The sequence below is a fragment of the Petaurus breviceps genome, unplaced genomic scaffold (genome assembly GCF_028583685.1).
Source record: "Petaurus breviceps papuanus isolate PSGF00001 unplaced genomic scaffold, PetGlider_PUasm1.0 99, whole genome shotgun sequence".
In the NCBI taxonomy this organism is placed as follows: Eukaryota; Metazoa; Chordata; class Mammalia; order Diprotodontia; family Petauridae; genus Petaurus; species Petaurus breviceps.
In genome coordinates, this window is record NW_027187465.1 from 23,786,260 (window position 1) to 23,798,402 (window position 12,143).

The 12,143-nt window shown below is 51.3% G+C and overlaps 1 protein-coding gene across 1 annotated transcript in view; it reads left to right on the top strand.

Moving 5' to 3' along the window:
• LOC138156430 (calcium release-activated calcium channel protein 1) overlaps positions 1–12,143 on the top strand; it is a 20,868-nt gene that overhangs the window by 7,265 nt on the left and 1,460 nt on the right. The window lies entirely within an intron of this gene.

Below are 12,143 nucleotides of genomic sequence, written 5' to 3' on the forward strand. Positions count from 1 at the left end.
TGGAAGGGATTTATTTATTTATTTTTTTCCCTTTAAAGAAATTTTTTTTTTGGAGGGGAAAGGGCAGGGCAATTGGGGTTAAGTGACTTGCTCAAGGTCACACTGCTAGTAAGTGTTAAGTGTCTGAGGCCAAATTTGAACTCAGGTCCTCCTGACTCCAGGGCTAATGCTCTATTCACTGCACCACCTAGCTGCCCCTGGAAGGGATTTATTTAGGTGTTCACCTGGTCGGTCCAGTGGTGGTCTAGACCATACTTTCTCTGAGCCTCAGCTTCTCCATCCATAAAATGGGCATAGTACTTATAACTTGCAAGTTTCACTGTTTGCCAGGATTGTATGAGGGCTCCTTTCCTTCCCCAGACTTGGGGGATGCTTGATGGGTTTGAAGGTTTGGGAGTTTCTGTTGAGGAGACAGAAAGATTCAGCCTCCACAGGGGAAGGGTTAACGGCATGCTGTTTCTCTGGCCTGCCATGTGCCCTTTGGCCACCCCCTTTTAGGTCTCTGCTTTCTGTCCAGGATGGGCTGGTCAGCAGACAGAATTCCTGTTCTGTGCAGGGCCTGGGAGCTGCTCAGGTCCTGCCTTTGGGAGTGAAGGATCAGGATGTCCTGGCAAGGATTCTGGCATCCTGCCCCCAGTGGAGGCCCTCAGAATCAGCACAGATGAGAAGAGGCAGCCAGAGACCAAACCCTTGCTCAGGCCCAGGGCTTGGGCTTTGGCTTCCCCTGCTTGGTATTTGGCACAAGTGGGCAGCTGGTAGAAGGACTTCCTTGATATATGAGGAACCCCCCCAGTATAGGTTTATCTACTCCTAGCCTTAGAGATAGAAGAGGCTTACCCAGCATCATAGCAGGGATGGGTCAGAGACTGACTATGTCAGAGGTGGCTCTCAGTCAGAGCCTTTGGGTGCTTTTATAAGCATTTAATGTGCACCTGGCACAGTGCTAAGGGCTGGTACAAGAGTGTTAGACAGGATAGTGTAGTGGTTAGGGTGCTGAACTTGGAATCAGGAAAGCCTGGGTTCAAATGCTGCCCTCAGACACTAGCTGCCTACCTCTGGGCAGGTCTCTTAACCACTCTTGACCTCAGTTTCTCATCTGTAAAATGAGGACTGAATGGCCTCTCAGGCCCCCTCTGAATCTATGAACCTGCCAACGTCCCCCCTGCCTGTGATCCTGAGGCAAACCACAACCTCTCTGTCTCATCCTTAAAATTAGGACGATAAGACTGGCATTATCTCCCTTCCAGGCTTGTTGTGGGGATCAAATGAGATCATGTCTGTAAAGTACTTTGCCAACTTGGAAGAGGTTCAGATCCCGCCCTGGAGGATTATAGCCAGGGTGAGGTTCATCTCCCTGGGCCTCAGTTTCTCATCTCCAAAATGAGAGGGGTCAATGGCCAGGTGGCTTATTGTTGGTCAGTCTGCCCCAGCCAGGCATTCTTGCCTCTGAAGTACCAGCTGGTTGGTCTGGGACAGTAGCAGGGGCATCAGCTCTGGGTTAGAGGCCCTGGGTTTGAATTCTAGCCCTGGGACACTCTTCCTCTGTAGGCCTCGGTTTCTGTCTCTGAAAAATAAGAAGATTGAACTAGATGCCATCCAAGGCCCCTTCCAGCTCTTAGTCTTCGAGCTTATGTTACGATGATGGACACAGTAGTTGGCCAAGGTTGGTGAGTTAGTTGGGGGTGGGGGTTGAGTCTTTATGGCCCTGCATTTTCTCCTTGCCCCCTCACTCACCCTCTATCCATTGACTCCATGCTGGGCCATCTCTTCACCCTGGGCCTCTATCTACCCGGGGGGTGGGGGAGAACAATTCCCCCTCCCCTGTGCCCACCTCCTGGTGAGGGCAGATCTGACCGACAGCCACCCGGCAGTCAGTGGGGGAAGGCCAAGGCAGCGTAAAGGTAGCCTAAGCCGAACAAAATTAGGAAGCGAAGTGTGCACATTCCAAACCCCAAACATAAATTACTTTTGGATTATTCCCTCCCTCCCCTGATGGCCTCCACTCATTCCCAGGGCCAGGTGGGAAGTTGCCTAGAATAGCTCTGAGAAAAGATTTAGAAGGGAAAAGCCTGGCAGTAAATGTAAGATGGGAGGAGAGTGGAAAGAATGCTGAACGTGGGAGGCTCAAGACCCTAGTTCAAATCTTGGCCTTGCCACTTGTTACCTGTGTGACCTTGATCAAGTCATTCAACTCAAGGCCTCATTTATTCGTCTGTAGAATAAATCTGATAGACAGATAGATCTGATGAGCAAAGATCCCTTTCTAGCTCTTGATCTATGGTCCTACAGTGGAGGGGTGAGCTCTGGCCTAGGAAGTGTTTAGAATAATAATCACAAGGAACTTCAGAGCTCAACTGGTCTGCTGCATGCCTGAACAGAAAGTCCCCTACAACACCCTGTCATCCAGGCTGGGCTTTCACTTGGGGCCAGCCAGCAGGCAGGACCATGTCTTTTCTCACAAGGCTGCCTCTTGACATCTTCCAACATCTTCCCCCCCATGGCTCTGAGTTCTGTTCTATGGGGCCGAGCAGATGGGCCTCCCTCCACGTGACAGCCTCTGAAGTGCTTGGAGAGAGTTCCAATTCCTTCCTTGGGCCCCTCGGCCTTCCACATTCCCACTTCCTCCAGCCGACCTCACGAGACATGGTATTGAAACCTACCCCACTCCTGGTCACCGGCCTTTGGACACCAGCTTAAGTGTCCTTCCTCAGCCTAGGTCCCCAGAACTGAACATGTCTCACGGTGCAGCCTGAAGTCAATTTGGCTTCTTGGCTTCCACATTACTCTGGTGACTCATAGTGAGGTCATATTGTTGAATTCTTATTGACAGCCCGTGTTTCTATAGAGCGTTGGGGATTAAAAAGCACTCCCTCCTCACCCCACCCACCCCCATAAAATAGGCAGTATAAATGCTGCTATCCCCATCTGACAGATGGAGAAACTGAGGCACCTGGTCAGAGGTCAGGGAGGTGTTTGAATCACGCTAAGCTTGGAATCTCCAAGTTAAAAAAAGATCTTAGAAGCCTTCTAGGCTAACCCCTTGCATACCTCGAACAGTGCCTGGAATATAGTAGGTGCTTAATAAATGCTTGTCAGTTGATTAAAATTCCTGAACAACAGACATCCCTAATAAGCATCATACTATCCAGTGTCTAGGGGGCAGAGAAGGTTCCCTCTTTATGCAGGTTCTTCCATCTAAGGATGGATGAGAGCTGGTCAGGTGTGTGGTGGAGGCCGAGTACAGCCACGATGACCTAGGGATGCTCTTAGGTTTTTTGATTCTTGGAAGCAAGTTCTACTCTATTTTTTTTTTTTTTTTGCCTTTTTGAAGGGCAGTTGGGGTTAAGTAACTTGCCCTAGTTTTTTTGTGTGGGTTTTAAGTGTCTGAGGCCGGATCCGAACCCAGGTCCTCCTGACTCTGGGGCCAGCGCTTTACTCACTGCACCACCTGGCCGCCCAAGTTCTTCCCTATTAGTGACTTGAGACCTCTGAGGTCTGTACAGTATCAGGAGCCTGGTGGGGTACACCCAGGTTTTGATTTGATCATTGGGAATGTAGTCATTGTGTCCCTGTCCCCCAAACATTTATAAAGTACCTATCACGAAAGGCGCCCTATGAGACCGTGATTGAACATTCCCTACCCTCAGGAAGCTTTTACCTTTCAGTTGAAGAGAGTTCACAGAGTAAGACATTTAACAGTGCCTCAGTATACTTTTCATAGCAATTTGAATTTTGCAGAACCCTTTAGGTGACCTCATTTGACCCTCACAGCCACACCCCCTTTATTGTCCCCATTTTCCGGGTGAGTAAACAGGCTCAGAGAGCCCAGTGACTTGGTCGGTGTCACACAGCCGGTCGGGGATGTTTGCCCCCAGGTTGCCCTGACTCCCAGATCCAGCACTCTGCACAAAGCTAGGGCTGCCTCTCCATATAGTTTGGTAAACCCAGTCATTTCAGGAAGGAGAGCAGTGTACCAGGTACCCAACTCTTTCCTTAATACCCGGCATCACGCCAGCAGTCATTGTTTGAATGGGCTGAATGCAGCAGAAGGAGCTGGATCCTGGTCCTGCTTCGTCACTCGCTGGTTGGGTGGTCCTGGTCAAGTGTTCCATCTCTCTGAGCCTGGGTTTCCCCATCTGTAAAATGGGAAGAATATTAGCCTTCCCTACCAGGGTGTGGTGGTGGGGAAGACACATTTGAATGATTGAATGTATGGCATTTTCATTCCCTAGAGATCCTTGCCTTCCCAGGTTTAGAGCTGGGCATTTTTTCATCATTGAATAATAAGATTTAGCACCGGAAGGGACCTTGGAGGCCAGCCCCTCCTTTTGCAGGTGGTATTTGAACCCAGGTCATCCAGACTCTAAGTTCCACACTCTGCCCACCATGCAACGTCCCCAAAGAGACTTCACTTCCCTGACCAGCAACCAAACCCAGACCACAGTGGAGAAGCGCCAAAGTCTAAGCACTAGATGAAGCAGCTTGCCCAAGATTACTAGGTAACGGAGTTGAGATTTGAACCTGGCCTTTTGACTTCAAATATAACCTTCTTTCTGCTATACCATTTCTCATGATGGGGGTGGACATGGTGTCCCCCCCAAGATCCTGAGCAGTTATTTCTCTGAGCCTCAGTTTCCCATTCTGAAAAATGAAGGTGTGGGAGTAGATGGCCTCTGAGGACCTTTCCTGCCCTAAGTCTATGGTTTTATGGAGGTCACTAGTACCTGAGGTGCCTGTGGGGAGAAGAGGATAGACAGGGAAATAGGGTAGGGAGTGGCAGATGAAGGACAGCCATGTTCTTTACGGTGTGAAGTTTGTCTGGTGGGCATCTCTGGCCAGCTCCTGCCCAGCTGGGACATAGAGGGAAGAGCCTTGCTTGGGGGGGCACCTTGGGCCCCTCTTCCCCACCTCAGTGAAGCTTGCATGGCTCTCCATAGGCCTTTGGCTCACTTGGTGGTGTGGGGCTGTTTATTTTGAGTTAACAGGCCTGTACTGGGGCTATATTTACTTTGTGGAGCAACTCAAGGTAACCTGATCTCTTGGGGACAGGCTGGGGGGTGGGGAGGCTGGGAGCTCTGGCTACAGTGGCTTGGAAGGTCCTTGATCCTCAAACTTTGCCCTGGGAGCCATGGAGATCGGTGGGAACTTGCCAGGACCCAGGGGAATTGGGCTTGAGATGTTTGTTGGAGGACTGCCTCCAGTCCTTTCCCCCATTACCTCAAGTCCCACTGTCTTCTTGACTCTCTAGAAGAGAGCTTGTCCCCAAGGGCCACCCCCAGCAGGGCCAGAAAGCTCATGGCGATGCAGCAGCCCCATTCACAGGCAGAGAATTTCCCTTAGATACGTTTGGAAACTTTCTGATGGCTGGATGTTTGTTCCTGAGCTTTGTCCCCTTCCCAGGCAGTGAGGGGACAAGAGGGAGAGGTGGTGGTGGAAACCCCTCTCCCAAGGTCTGTTCTCAGGGTCCCTGACCAACTATTTCTGCTGTGAGAACTTTTCTGCTGTAATGAACACCTGGGGACTGGCCCTGAGCAAGTTTTCTTGGTCTTCTGTTTCATCTAGAATATGAGGGCATTAGACTAGATTATATGTGATGACAACCCTTCTGTCTTTGATGTTCCATGTTCTAGGGGCCCTTCTAGCCCTGCCATTCTCTGTTCTAAGACCCCTCCCAGCTCTGACATTCCCTGTTCTGAGGTCCCTCCCAGCTCTGACATCCCCTGTTCTAAGACCCCTCCCAGCCCTGATATTCTTTGTTCTAAGATCCCTCCCAGCCCTGACATTCCCTGTTCTGAGGCCCCTCCCAGCTCTGACATCCCCTGTTCTAAGACATCTGTCAGCCCTGCCATTCCCTGTTCTAAGACCCCTCCCAGCCCTGATACTCTCTGTTCTAAGACCCCTCCTGTTCTATTATGAACCTATCCTGTTCTATGATATTCCCTGTTCTAGGACCCTTCCCACCTCTGATATTCCTGTTCTAAAGCCCCCTCCCAGCCCTGACATTCCCTGTTCTGAGGCCCCTCCTAGCTCTGATCTCCTCTGCCCTAAGGGCTCATGCTGTGCGGACATTACTTGTGGAGAATATTCCAGGGCCCAGTGGATAGTCTGATCCCATGGACCAGGGTTACTTCATCCTCTGGGTCTCAGTTTCTCCATCAGTGAAATGGAGGTAACCACTCTAATGCCTTCTTTACTGGGCCTTTGTAAGGAAGGGGCGTTGCCAACGTTGAATACCCAAGAAAACCCATTCTCCCCCTTGTCCTTGTGCTTACTGCTCACAGGACCCTTGGTAGACTTAGTGAAAGTGTCTGGGGCTCCCACCTGCTGCTTCTCTGTCAGGGCGTGAGCAGATGCCTCTCTGGACTCTGGCCATCAGCCTGGTCTGGAAGATCCCTCTCTCCCTCCTTGTGTCCCCCAGTGCCCCAGCGGAGGCTGCCAAGAGACAGGCTCTCACTTGGGATGGACAAGCTCTGCATTCCATCCCCCTCCTCCCTCTCCTTGTTGCCCAAAGAGAGCCCAGCCCCTGCTGGAGGCCTGAGTGGGCCCTTCCTGGATCTGTGGGACTGGAGCTCTGGGGGAGGGAGGGGTTGGCTTGCTGCTGCTTCTGGAAAGAGGAAGTGCCCAGGGGAGGAGAAGACACAAGTGGGGAGCTTCGGGGACAGGAGCTAACAGGCTGACCCTAGTCGATGGCTTTCCCCATGTTTCCTCCTGTTTCCTAAGAACCGGGAGCTTAGTAAGGCTGGAGACTGTCTCCCTCCCACAACTGTTTGTGGTTTTGTTTTAATCTTATTCAGTCATTTTTCAGTCATATCTGACTCTCCATGACCCCCCCACCTTGGGGTTTTCTTGGCAGAGATACTGGAGTGGTTTGACATTTCTTTCTCTGGCTTATTTTACAGATGGGGAAACTGAGGCAAACAGGGCGCAGTGACTTGCCCAGGGTTACACAACTAGTGAGGGAGACCAGATTTGAACTCAGGGAGATGAGTCTTCCTGACTTCAGGCCCTCCACAATGTCCACCGTATCACCCCACAAACATGTATGTTTCTGGGAGCGCTGTCAGGGGAGGGAAGAGGTCCTCCTGCCGCTTAGGCCAGGCCACTCTCAGCACCAGTAGCCAGGAGAGTTCACAGTAACTGCCACATTCAGCAGTGTGCTGAGGGCTGGGTTTGAAGAAGCATATTTGTACCTGCAGCATATAGACCAGTGGTCTTGGAGTTGGGAAGACCTGAGTTCAAATCCCACTTCAGACACTCACTGGCTTACCCTTTCCTAGCCTCAGTTTTGCGATCTGTAGATGGGGGATAACAATAGCTCATGCTGGCTTAAGTTACTGTCCCTCTTCCCCTTCTGGTGAGCCTTGGGCCAAGCCCTGCTTCTCCTCACTGCTTGGGTGAGGATGGTAGCGTGGCTGGCCGTGACAGACAAGACGTCCCCCTCTTGAGGCCCATGTGGCCAGTCCTTTGGCATGAGATGGGGCTCACCTGAGTTGGGAGTCCCTTAGCCACCATTTTCTAGCTTTGTGACCTTGAGTTAATAAGGTCACATCCCTGAGCCTCAGTTTCCTCCTCTGTAGAATGAGGGAGGGGGTTAGATGAGGTCATCCCTAAGGTCCTTTCTAGCTACCTCTGAAGGCTGACTCAGAGCTGTGCCCTGGGGCCTTAGCTCCCTGGTCAGTTTGTGGGCCCTGGGCAGCCAGCCCAGCCTCCCCTACCCCAGGGGACAGGAAGAGGAAGCAAAGGGGGAAGTAGGAGGGAGGCTTTAGGCGCCTCCGTGTGTGACCCACTTCTCCCTCTTTCTGCTCTTGTGTATAAGAGGAAGGCATGGGGCAGGCAGGTGTGGGGGGGTCAGATTGGAGGACAGGATGGGGAGGATGCCAGCTGCCCTGCCCAGCTGGGAGAGCCTAGGCCTGAGCAGCTGCTCAGCATGGCCCTGTCTGGTCTCCTATCGGTGTGGCCTCCCTAGGCTGGACTGCTCCTCTCCACTCCCCCAATCCTGGCCTCCAGAGCAGGCCAGGAAGCCTCCGACTTGTAGCTGATGATCTTAGAAATAAACATGACGTTTGTCTTATGCCAAACGGTTTACAAAGCACTGCAATAGGCTGGAACTAAGTGGATCTTAAAACTCCTCATTTGGAGTTCTTGGATTCCCCTCCCATCCTGCCCCTTACTACTTCCGTGACCCCTAGGGTACCCTCAGTTTCCACCTGGTTTTCTCCCATAAAATGTAAGCTTTTGGGGGATAGCAACTGGTTCATTTTATTTTTCTTTATCTCTTTAACCCCTTGCCCAGTGCCTAGCATGAAGACATTTAACAAATATTTGTGGGTTGGTCTTTAAAATGGTGAAATCATACCAGACCTTTTGGGGTCCATGATGCTCAAAGGGGTATCATAGATAGACCGCAGTTTGACTGAGAAAGATCCAGGGGACAGAACTGTGCCTGTTAGGAGACCACAGTGTGAGTAGGTGCAGTGGCCTTGGCATCCCTCATAGTTTCCAGAAAGGAGAGGGCAAGCGTGTGCCTAGACCTGCTCTGGTCACCACCCCTTCTCCCAGTGTTGTGTTTGGTGTCTTAGGAAGGACGTTCTCAATCGGGAGAGTGGCCAGAGGAAGACAACCAGGGTGATTGAGGGCCCCGAGCTCCTTTCATGGAAGGATCGATGCAAAGGGCTGGGGAGATGAGCCTGGAGAAGAGGAGGAGCCCATGAGGGGTCTCATCAGCCATGTGAGGGGCTGACACATGGAGGAGGGTCGTAGGCCTCAGAGTAGAACCAGGACCAGTGGGGGGAAGGTGCCTCAATAGAGCCAATAGACATCAATAGACCTGATGTCGCCAGTGTCTGGAGGCCACTGAGGGCCCTTTCAGCTGTTGGTTCTGTGCCTGGTTGGCTGGGGCCTTCTGTAGTTGGAGTCCTTCATCTCAAGGCCCCTACCCGCATCTCACTCCTGCTTCTATCAGGCAGGGGTCATAGCTTCTCTGGCTTTCCTCCCCCCACAGCAACTGGGCCAGAGGCCTGCCCAGGGCTGTGCCTAGATCCAGCCCCAAGATAACACCCCAGATCTGCTGAGCTGGCTGCTTTGGATAGGGGTGTTTTTAAAGGCCCCAGAGAAAGGGAAAGGCAGGGGAGGGAGTAGGGTGGGGTGGGGCAAGACCAGGTTAAGGAAGGTTCCTGGGTCTACAGCATGCACTGGGTGACCTGCTGTGCCTGCCTCACTCCAAGAATCTGTAAGCAAGACAATTTGTCTCAGTCTTGGGGAATTGTAGCCCCACTAGAAATCTGATAGAAACCCCCCTGAGGCCATGTTTGCTGCTGGTCCAGTTACTTCCTTGGGGCTTCCTTTGTTGGCAGCAGGTGAGGGTAGGTGTTCTCAGAAGCCTCTCTCTTCTCTTCCTGATTATGGAGAACAAAGAGGGGCAGTTGCCAGGAGCCCATGGGGGTTCATACCCAGGGCATCATGCTAGGGGGTGCTTCTCGAGAGCCAGGCCAGTCACCTCCTCCAGTAGAACAGAAGGTTCTTGAGGGGAAGGATGGTCTTGTCCTTTGTATCTCCAGGGCTGGACACCTCTCATGAATTTTGCTCAATCCATGAACAAGCATTAATTAAGGGCCTAGAAGTGCCGAGGGGAGGGTCATAAGGTCCCAGGATAAAGCCGTTCCCACTCAGCAGATGCAATTGAGAGCAGAGCTATGGGCCTCAGTACCTGGCTGATGATTGGGGTGTTATTATATTTTTTAATTAACAAGTATCTATGGTTCCCTCTCCCACATTCCCCTCCACTGGGAAAAAGGAAGAATAACCCTCATAACAAATACGCACAGCCAAGCAGAACTGATTCCCACATTGGCTGGGGCCAGAAATGCCGGCCAGATGGTGCACCTGTGGCTGTCCCTTCTCTGACGGGGGATGGACAGTGTTCCTCATGCGTCCTTCAGTTTCAGTGTTGTTTGTCTTATAACATTTTCCGCCCCACCTCCCTCTGCATCAGTTCATACAAGTTTTCCCAGCAGAGTGGGTAGAGGGAAAGACCTGGAGTCAGGAAGACCTGGGTTCAAATCTAGACGCTAACTGTGTGATCCTGGGCAAGTCACTTAACCCTTCTTGCCTCAGTTTCCTCATCTGGAAAGTGAGCTGGGGAAGGAAATGGCAAAAGCACTCTGTTGAGAAAACCCCAAATAGGGTCAATGAAGAGTCAGATGGGACCAAATGAGGGTGACGTCTACCTTCCAGGTCATTGTAAAGGGCTTTATGAAGCCTAGTGTGGTGTTCTAAATGCTAGTGACTATTCTGTTTGTCAGTATGACAGTCACCTTCTCTGTAGTGATGTTACATTGTGTTTATAGAATATATAGTTTTGTTTATAGTCTGTATTTTATATTACATAACATCATGATGATTATTCTCGCGATTCTCTGAAACATCCCCATCGCTTGTTTCATATGACATGATAATTCCTTTACATTCACACACCTCTCCCCAATGGATGGGGAGTTCTCCACTACAAGAGCTGCTATCTGTATTTTTGTATGAACCACTGATCATCTGTTAGTGGTGGGTGGCTGGGTGAGTTTCCGTGACACCCAGCAATGCCTTGGAGTATCTCCCTAAACAATATGCCTTTTGTCAATGGCTGCTGAAGGGGTGATTTATGTGACAATGGTAGACACTTATAAAGCATTTTTACTGTAGCTGTTATCCCGTATAACAGATGAGGAAACTGAGTCTCAGAGGGTAAGTTACCTGTGAGTGGGACAAGATCTCCAAAGACAGTCTCATCCTGCCTACCTGAGCTAGACTTCATCCCTAGCAAGGGCTCCTTGAAACCCTGCTGTGAGGGGCAGGCCCATTCCACTCTCGGGACCACTCTGATAGAAACTTCCTCCTAGAAAGCCTCAGTCTACCCTGAAGCTCCTTCCCATTTCTTCCATCTACTTCAACCCTCTAAGCCAAGGAGGACAGAGCCCATCATCCCTCTTCCCTGTGAGGGCCCTTCCAGTCCTTGGACAGTTCCCAGATGCCCTACACGGCTTTTCTGCTAAAATAGCCCAGAGCGATTCATTTTATGGTGTACAAACAACCACCCTGTTGTTAATGTGATGTGACTTCGCCCTTGTTTTGCAGGTGGGGGGCTCAGAAAGGGAGGGCGCCTTGGTCAGGGTCGGGCATAGGTAGTAAGTGTCAACAGGGAAGGCCAAGATTCAAACGACAAGTTCTGTTTTTTAAAAAATTTTCCATTACATCATGAGCCCTTTTCCAAAAAGGGAGGAAAAAAAACCCTTTCCAGGAAGCCAGCTCCCTTTTAATAAGATTGTGTCCAAGATAACAGCACCTAATGTGAGGGGAAGAGCTGTGGGTGGGGACTCAGAAGACTTGGGTTCGAATTTGCTCTACCCTTGGTCCCAATGGAAAGAGCCTGGATTGGGCTGTCAGCTGGCACATACAAATCCTGACCCTGCCAGTTACCATCATCTAACCTCAGGCAAATCAGCCTCAGTTTCCTCAGGAAAAGAAAACCAGGCTAGATTCTTAGGGCCCCTTTCTGCTCTGGATGCCCTAGTGCCCTTGAAGGCATTTCCTACAGGAAGCCTTCCCGTATTTTCCTCTGTTCTCTGGGCTCCTGCTTAGCCTGACCAGGAGGGTTTTGCATTATCTGAATTGTTGAATAATTGCATTATCTGTCCCCCCACCCCAAGTAAGCTCCCTGAGGGCAGGGACTATTTTAGGGCCAGCTCCTAGGACTGGGAGTTAAGATCTGCCTTCCTCTGACACCAACTATTAGCTAGCCTCAATTTGTCCTCTTTAAAATGGGGCTAATAAGGGTCCTCACAGAGGGTTAAATGATGGAAGGCTGGGTGCATGTGAGTCGTTGCTCCATCTTGCTCTGGCTCTGCCCTCCCCCCTCCCCAGCAGGTCCTCCCCCCTCTCTCTCCCCTCCCCAGCAGATCCTTCCCCAGGACCACCTCCCCCCTGTCTCTCTCTCTCCCTCCTCCCCAGCAGGGCCTCCCTCAGGACCCCCTGCCCCCTGTCTCTCTCCCTTCTCCCCAGCAGGTCCTCCCCCCCTCTGTCCCCTCCCCAGAAGAGCCTTCCCCAGGACCCCTTCCCCCCTGTCTCTCTCTCTTCCCCCTCCCCAGCAGGGCCTC